The sequence below is a fragment of the Pteropus medius genome, unplaced genomic scaffold, assembly GCF_902729225.1.
Source record: "Pteropus medius unplaced genomic scaffold, Ma_sr-lr_union100, whole genome shotgun sequence".
Classification (NCBI taxonomy): Eukaryota; Metazoa; Chordata; class Mammalia; order Chiroptera; family Pteropodidae; genus Pteropus; species Pteropus medius.
In genome coordinates, this window is record NW_024344378.1 from 29172287 (window position 1) to 29185448 (window position 13162).

Here is a 13162-nt window from a genome sequence, read left to right on the forward strand (position 1 = left end):
GTTGTTTGGATTATAATATTAAGCTAGGACTAATATGACCCACACTGTTGAGATTATTAAAAGAGTAGAAAATTGCACAACTGAACATTTTTCTTAGTCTTCAGAGCCTTAGGGTCATAATTTGTAGGAATCACTGTGTTGGCTTGGATACTGATTATTCACTAAGCGTTGACAGCTTCTTCAGTTCTGTAGAAGATAGAAAAGAAGTCCCAGTTTCTCCTAGAGAAGTGATAATAAAAGTTGGGCCAGCAAAGAATTCAACGTAATATAGACAAGGTGTGGTGGTAAAGTAACGACAGGGAACTTTTTAAACAAAAATACCAGAACTTACTATTCAAGAGTGCTACTCTGCAAATCCATCACCTTGGGGGCATGGTACTATTAGTTCAGAAATATGTCTATTGCTCAGACACTGCAATGCAGTGTGGTGTAGCGAAAGAAGCATAAACTGTGAATTCTGACCATTACCAGCTGCATGACCATAGGCAAGTTTCCTAACCTATGAACTCCTTAGATCCTCTTGCAAAATGGAGATAAGATATCATGCTTCAGTTTTCTGAGGATCAATGGAATAATTCTAAAAAGGACCAGTCTTGAGTGCTTGTCACCAAAGGCAGCCATTGCTTATCATGTCATTGAAGTTCAGTTTTAGTCAATAGGATAAAAATCAGTCTTGTTATGTAATCATAAAATTTTTTGACTAGCAGCAGAATTTCTCAACTTGATGACTCCTACAAACATCAAACTTAGTCCCCATATTAGTTTTCTAGGGCTGTTGTAACTAAACACTATGCGTTGAGTGGCTTAAACAATAGACGTGTATTTGCTCACAGTTCTGAAGGCTAGAAATCCTAAATCAAGGTATCAGCAAGGACATGGTCTCTCTTTAAAAGCACTAGGGGAGGATCCTTTCATGCTTTTTACTAGTTCTGGTGGTCCTTAGCCATCCTTGAAGTTTCTTGGCTTGTAGACTTAGCACTCCGATATCTGCCTTCATTGTCACATGACATTCCTGTGCATGTCTATATCCCTCTGTGTCATCTCCTCTCCTTTTAGGGACATCAGTTAGATAGAATTTAAGGCCCACCACAATCCACCTCATCTTAACTAATTATATCTGCAAGAATCCTATTTCCACATAAGGTCACATTCTGAGGGTCTGGGTGGATGTAAACTTTGGGGATTCACTATTCAACGCAGAAGAGTTCCCAAAATCAAACTATTAAAAAAAAAACAAAAAACAAAGTTTAACATTCTTGGATATTCAAAATAATCCAATGCAGATTTTACCAAAGCTAGCACAAAAGAGGAGTTCCAGATATGTTTCAGACAGTGGCAGCTGACAGCTTTATTGGAAAATATGGCTTGGCCACAATTGTGATTAATTTAAAGTTATTATATCTGACTCTGTGTATGTATTCTCATGATTTTAAAATTTTAGTTAAACTATTGCTTTGTCCCTCCACGAATGTGGAATGAAGAATGTACTCGTGCCTGCCGAGGCTTACCAACTGCCGCTCAACACAAAGGGACCAGAAGAGCAATTCTGCCTCTCTCTCTCTCTCTCATTCACTCTCTCTGCAAAAAAAAAAAGGAATAATAAAAATGACATCTTTCTCTAAATTCGATCTGGCCAGAAAATGATGATTCAGGCTGAGTTATTCCCTTTTCATCTCCAGTCTCCAAGCTTTTTCTAGTTATACAGTTTACATTTGTATAAATATCAGAAACGTCTATAGATATGTATAGATATGTAGCATTTATACAAAAAGTTAAAGATGTTCTCCAGTCTCAAGTGAAATCCTTCCCTTGAAGAAAACATTTTAGGTGGAGTCAGATGCTTACATAAGACCTCCTTCGAGGAACTATTAGAGAATACCCCCAAAGAGAGCTGGAGGCCCACCAGGGCTGCAGAGAGTTTTCAGTCACATGGTGTCCTGCAAGTCAGTGGTCTAGACCAAGCTCTGCGCTTCAAATGGCTGAGCAGACACAATGACCCCATTCTACGGTCTCCATGTCTCATGAGGCAGGTGAGCCATACACAGAAGGCTTCGATCTCAAAAGGAGTCAAGTCCTAATCTGATTCTGGGTGACTGGAAGAGTTATAATTATTGCCAAGATCAGTATAGAGATTCTTGGGTACCCCATGCCAAAATCTAGGGGCCCAAGGAAGCTTGTCAGAGGCTCAGGTGAAGTAAATATATAGATATTCTAGAAGAAGCCAAAAGGGACTGTGGGACAGAGTCAGGTCACCTGAGTCCCAGCATGAAATGAGAGACTCTTCATGAGAACACTGACTGTCATGTGGGGGAACATTTCGCTCAACTTTTGAGGCCTGTGATTTTAGCTATGGAAGATTATGGAAGCCTTATCAACTCTCCTTCTCTTTTAATAAAGCATTCCTTTGATTCGTGCTAACCAGTGTTATTTACGAGTTGAAGAATTGAAATCAGCCTCCTGAGTGGGCAAGAGAACAATTTTTCAGGTTGTGGGTGAAAACCAAAAGAAGTGTTTGACCCTCATAAAGTTCTCTAATTCCCTTGTTCCATAGTGATCTTTGGCATCAGGCTTGCACTTGAAAAACTTCTCTAAGGGAATTTAATCTGGGAAGCAAGGAGAACACTTGAAAACTGAAATGCCTGCAAGAGGAGTGGCAAGCCTAGGAATCATAAAGTCCAGTGCTTGCAAAGGCCAAGCAGGTAACCTCAGGATAAAGTGGAGCTAGTTTAAGTAGCAGTGAGCACAAGAAAGACACTCTGTTGAATGAGAGCAGTGGTTTCTAGCACCAGCCTTTTGGTGTCATGCAGGAATATAGGCCCACAGTTGCTACGTTTTTGAGAGAAATTCAACATTTTAAATCTTGGGATGTCATCTGCCCATTTTAACATCTTTATTGCAATATAATTGATATACAATCAATTGCACATGTTTAAAATGTACAACTTAATAAGCATATATATGTATATATGTGTATTTAACATATGTATATTCACCTGTGAATTAGAACCAAAATCAAGATAATGAACACATCCATTATTCCTAAGAATTTCTTTGTTCCCTTTATAACTTCTCTTTCTCACCCTCATTCCATGCACAGGCAATCACGTTTATGCTTACTATAACTATAGATTCATTTGCATTTTCTAGAATTTTATGTAAACAAACTCATATAATGTGCACCTTTTTTGGTCTGTTTTTTTGCACTGGCAAAATCTTTTTTCATTTATGAAGCAGATTATCATCATTAATATTATATATTTTTTCAGCATACTTATTTTGAGACTCACTCATGTTGTGTGTATCATTAGCTCATTCATTTTTATTGCTGAGTAGTATTCCATTGCCTATATGTACCACAAGTTGTTTATCCTTTTATCTGTTAATGGACATTTGGGTTGTTTCTAGTTTGGGGACTACTAGAATGAAATTGCTATAATATTTTTGTGTAAGTCATTGGACATATTCTTCTGTTTCTTTTGGATAAACACCTAGGAGCAGAACAGCTAGGTCATACAATAGCTAAATATTTAAGCTGTTAGAAAAGTACCAAAATGTTTCCAGAATGGCTGCACCATTTTAGATTCCCACCAGCATTGTATGAGAGTTCCATTTCCTCCACATGCTTGCTAACACTTGATATGGTCAGTCTTTTAAATTTTAGCCACTTTAACAGTGTGTAGCGCTATATTGTTGTGGTTTTAATTTACATTACCATAATGACCAATTCATCTGAGTGTCTTTTTAGGTGTTTATTTGCTGCCCTTATATCTTCTTTAATGAAGCATCTATTTAAATCTTCTGCCCATTTTTATTGGGTTATTTATTTTCTCATTATTGCGTTTTGAGAGTTCTTTACATAATTTCTATACATGTTCTTTATCAGACATGTGATTTTCAAATATTTTTTCCCAATCCGTGACTCGTCTTTTATATTTCCAACAGTGTCTTTTAAAACATAAGTTTTTAATTTTCCCAAAATTCAAATTATGTTTTTTTCTTTCATAGATCATGATTTTGGTGTTTCAGCTAAGGTCGTAAAGATACTCTCCTACATTTTCCTTTCTCCCCATTTTAAAAGGCTGGAAATAACTTTAAATTCTATGAAAGTTCTGTATAGGCTAAACAAAACACATCTATAGGCTCAACAAAACATCTATAGGCTCCATCTAGCCTGAGGGTCACCTGTTTATAACCTTTACTTACAGCATAATCCCTCATATCCCTAATTTTATATCATGTAAAGCTGACAAGGTCTTTGCTTAACTTTTTCACAGCACAGCATCTTTCACAAAAAACACAAATTGTAAGTCTTGTTTGGAGTCATCTTTTCCATGATCTACACAGAAGATCAATGTCTCCTTTTAAGAAAGTATTGAGATGTCTGAACACTTGTATTGAATATTGAAAAAAAATGAATAAATACTACCTTAGTTCCCTTGAGTCTGAACTTGCGTGGAGTTCTGATCAGATGAAAATGACATTCATTAGCACGATCTATTAGCCAACTTTTGTTGAACTTTAATGAGAAAATTGTAGAGGCGATGGGATTAGGAGAAGGGGCAGAGGGAAACCAGATTTTTCTGTTTAAATTTGTTTTCAGGTAATTAGGGTCAGTGTCAGTTGGAGCCCTTTATTCTTTAGTGCTATCTCAGAACTCAAAAAAAAAAAATTCAAAAGCACTAGACTAATTAAATGCTCTTCCTTTAACATGGACTCTTCAGGATAGGGTTTTTAATATAGTGAAGGAGATAAAATTTTTGCCCTGGGCAGATGTTAGAAACATTTTTATGTAGTCAACAGAGAAAGAGTGTTCTTAGCCCCTCTGGCATTGTTCTGGAAATCCACACAAGATGCAGGAAATTAGTTGTCTCATGTCCAAACACAGTTCACAAGAACAATCTTTAAAAATATAATCAGACACCACTAAAATGCAGGATGAAGTTCAGAATGTGTGATGTGTCCTGAGAGCACAGAGGCTTAAAAATGTCACTCGGTGGATAGGCGGTTTACTGGCAAGGGAGAGCGGAAGTTTAGAAAAGCCATTTATTGGAAAAGAGCTTTTCTGGACCCTCTGAAACCACTATAGCATTAAACTGTAGGAACTCAAAAAGAGAAAAGACAAGTATTGTGCCCCAATGCTCTGTAAACGCATAAAACTTTTCTTCTATTACAGATGAGATGCTGGTTTGGGTCAGAGAGCATAAACTTACGTTGGAGACTCTTCTACTCTGTTGATTGTTTCAGCAATGGTTCAAATATAGTACTGAACTCCTGTAAAAAGCATTTTCAGAGAAGCAAAAATTTCCTATTGCCCTTAGAGGAGACTATTGCTTCTGAACCCCATTTATCTCCTCTCCTAGGGCATATGTGGTATTCTCAAAGCAATAGGACAGTTTATTCTTCTTCGGAAGCCATTTCATGCTATTCAGAGGACAGGCAAGAGGTTAAATGCCCCCAAAACTTCCAGAATCAACAATTGAGGCCTGAATACCCCTCGAAACCTCGCTTCCTTGATTTTGCACCAGCATCCAAGTACTTTGGCCTCTTTGTATTTCGTTCAGTATTTAGTACTAGTACTTGATCTGTTTATCAGAGCCCAGAATGAAGCCACTGACTCTCGCTATTAATCCAAGGTAGGGCGAGTTTGAAATCTAAATATACATGAAATGAGGAATAATCTTTCCAGCAAACCCCATTAAAGCAGAACTTGAAATAAGTACATGGGATCTGTTATCTTAAGAGTTTCCTCTATGTCTCTCAGAGAGAGGATCAAAAAACTAGAATTTGGGATTTTTTTTTTTCCCTAAAGTGTGCAGAGGGATGATAATTTGGCAAGGAAAAATTTTAACTCTATTTTATTTAGTAGAAAATACATTGCTCACTAGAGAAAAGCAACCATTCCATTTTAGTTTACTATATATCAGTCCCAAGTGACTTGGTCTAGTAAGGAAAGTACAAGCCATGGGTTTTATAGACAGGGGTTTGAATAGCAGCACTACCACCTGTTGTCTGTGTGGCCTTGAGTGAGTGTTCTGACCTCTCTGAAACTCAGCATCATCACATATAAATGAGGCTATTGACACGCAGCCCAGAATGTTGCTGTGAGGATTCAATTGCACTTCAAGAAGCTGAGCAAGGTAGCCAGGAGTGGTGGCTGTTCTGCATCTGTTCTCACTGCACTGCAGAGTCCATCATAGCATTCATCACCATATTTCATAATTGCTTATGTCATCTCTGACTTTCCCCAATATCCTGTTAGGGCAAGGGCCTTGTCTCATTTGCTCACCTTTACATTATTCACTGACACAGGCCTAGTACAGAGGAAGCTTTCTATAAATATTTTTGGAAGGAAAGAAAGAAGGAAGGAAGGGAAGAATAGTTTTGTTAGAATAGTGAGCAAATGATTAAAAGCACAGACTTTGGAGTCAAAATGAATATCAAATCCAAATTCTGTGACTCACTAGCTGGGTGATTTTGAGCAAGTTATTCAACTTTCATCTATAGAAAAAAGATAATAATACCTACCTCAAAGAGATGAGATAAGGGTTATAAGATTTGCTTTGCAAAGAGTTCAGCATCGTTCTCAGCACATGGTAAGTGCTTGGTGATCACTATGTAGTTTAACCGAAGTCATCTTTCTGATTGTCACATTAAAAACTTTTGGGTAATGATTGCTTTGATCCTTGCTGAATGAAAAGGGGAAAGAAATCATGCAGGAATTGCCTTCTGTTTTCACTAGAAATAAGGTTAAATAATCAGCACTATCCTGTAACTGCATGCAGGAAAGGATGAGCTGCCACTGTCATTAGCAAGCCTAACCCTGTGGGGTGTGTGGAACTTTAACCAATTCAGACAGGCATTTGAACACCCCTATCTGGATGTCCAAGGCACAGGGCTGTGTTCTGTGGTGTTCAGGTATAAAGCACATTCTGCTCTCCAGGAGCTGACAACTCATAAATCACTACAAGAAAAGTGCTCTAGTCCAAGTGCAGACCATGGACTGAAACCCACGGAGTAAGGAGAGGTGCCTGCTGATTGGGAAAATGGGCTCTAGGTACAAATTGCTGTCTCATTATTTTCTGACTGGGAGAAACTTTATTTCCTCATATATAAAGCGAGAGCAACTGGAGTATCTGCTTCATGGAATGGTGATAAGCATTAAATGAGATGATACTCGTGACTGGACACAATGCCTGGTTCGTGCTCAGTAAATGTTAGCCATTATTGTTGTGGCTATTATTATTATCCGGCTAGTATTATTTTAACTGGACAATAGTAATATTCTTACAAATATTAACATATAGTTTAACTGCTAGCATATTATTCTATATCTCTATCTTACTATAGTTAATATCATAATGTTAATCAGTATAAAACTAATAGTATGATAATAGCATTTGTAACATGAGAAGTGCTTCATGGAAAATTTAGCTTCTGAGCTAAATCTTGAAAATGGGCAGCATTTAGGCAATGTTTGGCTATTCAGTATCTAAGGAATGAAAGCATGTACTTTTATCTGATGGCTTTAAAGTTTCTAATCAGTTGTAAGTTTAACATTCTCCAAGTACGGGGCCACGTGCAGAAGGCTCCGTTACCAAAGGGTTAATGAGGATTAGCCTGGAACCAGATATTGTCAGAGGTGAAGGAGACAAAGAAATGCCATTTAGCAGAAATTCCCCAGGTCAGTGCTTTCCCATGTTCTGCCTGCTTTACCCACCTAGACATCCCACAGGAGAGCAAGGTCAGTGCTCATCAGAGCATTCCACACACTATACATATTCGCTTCACAACTACTGGATTATTAGTATTTATGTTGAAAACAAATTCCCCTTTGGGACTCCTGCTCAACTCTATTGGCACCTGGTGGATCCTTTAATATTTAAGTTCCTCTGTCTTCAAAGATCCACATCAGAGTCTTTCCTGAGGCTGAGGACTGAACGTTCTTGCACCTGGGAATTTCCCTCGTGGCCAGAAAACCCAAAGAGGGAAGCGTTTCATGCATAAAAGAAATATTAAAGGGAGAAGATAAGGCAAAGTAGAGGGGGTGGATCTTGAAGTCTAAAAACCACACATAAAGATTTAAATTAGCCTTCCTCTACGCCTTCTATTCCCATTAGAAGCTTATAAAACAGTGTGTGTGTGTTTATACACACGAGTGCACATGTAGGCATTAGGAAGGGCACAATAATTTAGAGCTGAAATTTGCATTGACTTCCCAGAAAATGTTTCATGAAATTTGTTTGTAAAATAAATCTAAGGCGGCCATTCTCAAACTTCAATGAGCACAGAACCACCTGGAGAGCTGCTGAAAATTTATATTTCCAGCTCCAGGGAGCTTGCTTCAGTAGGTCCAGGATGGAAGTCTGGAATCTTTATTTTTAACAAGCATCCATGTAATTCCGATGCAAATGGTTCTTGAATCATTTTGAAAAATGCTAGTCTAAGGTTTATATTTTTCTCTCTCTACATTTTTTTTCTGTCCTTCTATTCATTTAAAGACAACTTTTAAATATTTTTTCCAATTTTCTCACTAAGCACAAGATTCCCATCATTTGCACAGGTAGATTTTTTTTTTCCATTTTTGGAAATGATTTCGTTTCTGAAAGCTAAAATGCCTTTTCATTGAATTGCGCTGGGGCAAATGTAGTGGAGACAGCTTTATTTATTCTCAGCTAGATGATGACAGAGAATACCAGAAAAATTTTCTCTTGAGGGCTTTCTCCAAAAGCAGTTAAAACAGGGAAGTCAGCTGAACGGGGTCTCCTGTGAGCTGTCCCTTCCCTGTTAACTTAAAAGATATGTGGTCAACTTCTGCACAGAGCACATAGCCACGGAAACTTAGCCATATGTGCCAGGGGGAATCCAGGGCTATGGTTTGCTATGTGTGAGCCGCACTGTGCAAGTATGAGGCAAACTAGAGGGACTCTGGCACCCAGTCAAGAGGCAGGTAACACAGGAGCCTGCCCGAATCCTGCTGTTCTGAGATTTGCCCTCCCGTGGCTTCCAGTGGAAGGGCCCAGGCACCTGTTCCGAAAGAAGGAAACTTGACAACATAATTCGTGATGTCCTATGTGTCCCCTCTTCATCTGAAGTTGGATAAACTCTGCTCTTGGAGGAGGTGGAGGAAGGATAAAGGAAGGCTCTTGGGTACCAGGACCAGATCATTGCCCCTCAGAACAAGCCCTGCTATGGAGGGCAGGCACTGAGTAGGAGAGCAGGAGTGATGTTAGATACTGAACTTAATCGCAGCTATAAAAATCCTCCTAAGAAAGAAAATTGTCTGGGAAAGTTGTCACAAAGCTGTTAGAACAATAGTTAACCCCTTTGCTCTTCAACAAAGTGGCTGTAAGTCCTGCTGTTTTAACATCTATGAATTTCAGTTTCTTCTTCTATGAAATAAGGGCATTGCAGCTGATGATTTCTATGAGCCCTTCCAGCGCCAACATCCTAAAAATGAATGTTTTATCCAAGTTATACCTGAGAAGTTTCTTATGATTAGCTACAATGATCTTTAATAGTTGAAAAGTTAGTTAGCTATTATTGTGTAACAAACTACTCCAAAATTTAACACCTTAAAGCAACCATTTAATTTTGCTCACAGTTTTGTGGGTCAAGAATTTAGGAAGAGCTCAGCTGGGTGATTCATCTCTGATTCCAGCAAGGGCTAGAGGATACATTTCTGAGATTCTGTGTTAACTTCTTTACTCACTTATCTGATGTCAACCCGCCACAGTCAGCATTCAAATAGAAATTAACTTCCAACGTGATTAAAGCTACCCACCCACCCCAAAATATGTTCTTTCACAAAACTAATGATTCAGCCTTCTTAAAACAAGAAATCTGGTCTTCTTTGCCTTGGGAGCAAGTCTCCTGCCAAAGCCCCTCTTCCCCTGAAAATGTATGCCCACACCAAATTTGTCTGCACCCCCTCCTTGTCAGGAGCACCTCTCAGCTGCTGAGCCAATCACTGTCTACAGTGGTGCCGAAACAACCTGAGACACTGATAAGAGCCTCATCAGCTTGGCGGCTCCATGTCCCCTAATCTCATTTACTTCTGGCCGCATTTTTCAAACCAGCGCCATTTCAAGGGACATTGACACAGTAGCGAAGTTCACTGGGGCGGGGCTGACACAGTAGGGGTGGCTGGCTCTGGGGCTGGAATTGGATTGTGTTTGGAAACTTCATCATTAGTTATGCCAGGAACCCTTCTCTGAAGCAACAGCTCTTCTCCTATACCATTCTGGGCTTTGCCCTCTCAGAGGCCACGGGGCTCTTTTGCTTGATGGTGGCCTTTCTCATCCTCTTCACCACACAAAGGAGCTGTCTCCACCTCCTGTAGTTCTTTCTCCAGGGTCTCATCTGCCCCATATGTTCCTTTTCTTATATCTCCCCAGGCAGCCTGGGGAAAGTGGTTGGCTCAGCGTTTGGCAGACGGAAGACAAATAAATACTGTATTAATACATGGGATGTAAGTGGGGGGACAAGAAAGCTGTTCTAGATATCCAATGATTGTTTTATAGTCACTTCATACCCAGACAAGAAGCTGATTGCTGAAGAAGGTCAGGTTCATAAAGACACTGTATATAGACCAAAAAGCTATTTTTAAATAGAAACCGATAGCTGTTAAAAATAAACAAGTGGGGGAGGAAAAGACTTGTTTTAATGTAATTGACTTTTATCTTTGATAATGCTCAGCCCTTGGCTGTTTCACAAAGAATGGCATGAGAATTGCTAAGAAGTATCCAGTAACTATCTACAAAGCCCTGTTACTGAGGGCCACTTCATGGGGGCAGAGGATAAGCTCATTGCTTAGTGCTCTGCTTATGGTACTCAGTGTGACACAGATGCCACCCTTGCAGTCTACACACAAACAGATCTTTGTTGTTCTGGGTGCAGCAAATTCTTTACCATGAATAATCCACTACAACAAGTGCTCCCTTTAGTTCCTTCTCAGCCTTGAGAGTATTTGAGCTCCCAAGAGAAAAGAAATCAGTACTCAACAGGAATTAAATGCTAGAAATTTTCTCTTGAAGCATTGCTAAGGAAAAGAAAGGGAATGACAGCATTTATCCTTCAAATATGGCAAAAGAAAGAAATGAATACATTTGAAACATAGACACAGAGTGCTACAATAACGAGGAGGCAGAGCGGTGGAGCAGTGAGGCGCCCGGGCCTTGGAGTAGCGTAGTCTGGGTTTGCATCCACGCCTCATCAATTCCCAGCCATGACACCTTGGACCAATAACTGACCTTACCTGTACCTCACTTTTTCCTCAGAGGTAAGGAAAAGACCACAATAGAAACATCTATCTCATAAGGCCACTTGCTGAGGGTGAAATGAACTGATCCCTGCCGAGTACTCAGCATGCAGTAAGCACTCGATACATATTTCTACTATTATCACCACATAGTGGGCTCACACATACATTGCTCTTCAGGTGTGCAAAGAAAATATAGTTTCTTAATTTTGGTCATTATTATTATAATATTCCTCAGGAGTTCCCCCACTGCATGGGGTGATTGGGAAGGGAAGATTTTAAACATGTCGTTTAAACATGTCATTTAATACCTCGACCTCTTCTGGTTTGAATACTTTTGTGGATGGGATGACTCCATATTGTTTAGGTCATCTACAGTGTCTCCCCTTCCCTACGTTTTTCACTAAAATGGAGTCAGAATATATATGGAAGGTGAGAGCCCGGGACTCACAACCCTGCTTTGGTGCTTGCCTGTCTCTGCGGTGGAGTATACCTTGTCCTGGACGAGCATTGCCTATGCAACAACCATAGAACCAGCCATCCGTTCCTCGATCTCTGCAGTGCCCCTGGCCTCTAGTAGCTCCAAGTCCTATCATCAGGGAAGACTGGAATTTTTGGATTTCCCGCTCAACATGTACAGATCCTAAGGAGCCAGGGGCCTTGCTTCAGGCTCATCTACCTGTGATCTCCCACCAACCTGAGCCACTCTGTCACTGTCACTCCAACATGGAGCCAAATGTTGGGCATCTCTGAGGACAGCGGTTCCTATCAGGAGAGGGGCGCAATTTTGCCTCCAGGTGACATTTGGCAACATCTAAAGACATTTTGATTGTCACAACTGGGGAGATAATAGTGGCATCTAGTAGATAGAGGCCAGAGATGCTTCTAAACGTCCTACACTTCATGGGACCGCTCCGCAGAAACAAAGTTTTACCTGTCCCAGAGGTGGAAGAAATCTGTCCTAGAGGTTCCCAGCACCCCCAGGCCACAGTGAGGAAAGCAGCCCACTAGATTCAAGGGTCTAAGTTCTCCTTAAACCTATCTAGATGTTTCTACCACACAGCCCAGCCTCCCTCTTCCATTAGCCTGGGTTTTACTCTGACATTGGAGTTAGTAGGAAGGTAGGGACATGGGTTCCTCACCAGCTTGCTCCTCCTGTCTCTCTTCTTCTCACATTTCACCAGGGGCAGAAACAGCAGGCTTTCCTAGCCTCTCCTGGGTGACAGAGATTTTCCTCAACATCATTTGCTCCTCATCCTTTCCTAGATGTCATTTGCCCTGGGATCTTCTCCGGGGCCAAAAGCAAGTAATGAATCTAAGGAGAGAAGCTGACTTACCACTGAAGAAAGGTAAACTGAGAGGTATTTCAAAATTACTCTATTGTTCTTTCATTAATATTTATAAACATTATATAACCAGCTACTTTTCTTATGCCAGCCAGTGACTTAATAAAATATGCAATCAATGGAATTACTTACAGTTTAAAGTATTTATTACTACCCCAAAACACCAAAACAGATTTTTTGAAGGGAGGGGAGGTGAATCTTTTTTCCTAGGTGGCCTCCCCTCCGAAGTTCTACTCTGACTGAAGAAGCCCTCTTTGTAGGTCTCATTTGTGCCACTCTCCACCTGTGAAACCTGAGCTGAGTGCCTACGCTCTCATCATCAGGCTTTCACGTGTTGATGGCTGCAGGTACTCTTTGCCTCGGGCCTGAAAGCTGTCTGCAATGACAGGTGGTCCAAAGCTGATCATGACACAGGACAGCAGCATGATTACACACACAGGCTCTGGAGTAAGGCTGTGGAGTGGGAATGCTGGCTCTAGCGTTTGCTGGAGGTAGGAAAAGGGGGAAGGTACTTTATTTCCCTGGTGCTCAGTTTCCTGAATTGTAAAATGGAGCTGGT

General features: G+C 40.2%; 1 pseudogene; it reads left to right on the forward strand.

Moving 5' to 3' along the window:
* The first annotated feature begins 9896 nt into the window (after window positions 1-9896).
* On the forward strand, window positions 9897-10339 carry LOC120608949 (ATP synthase F(0) complex subunit C2, mitochondrial-like; annotated as a pseudogene).
* The last annotated feature ends 2823 nt before the right edge of the window (window positions 10340-13162 follow it).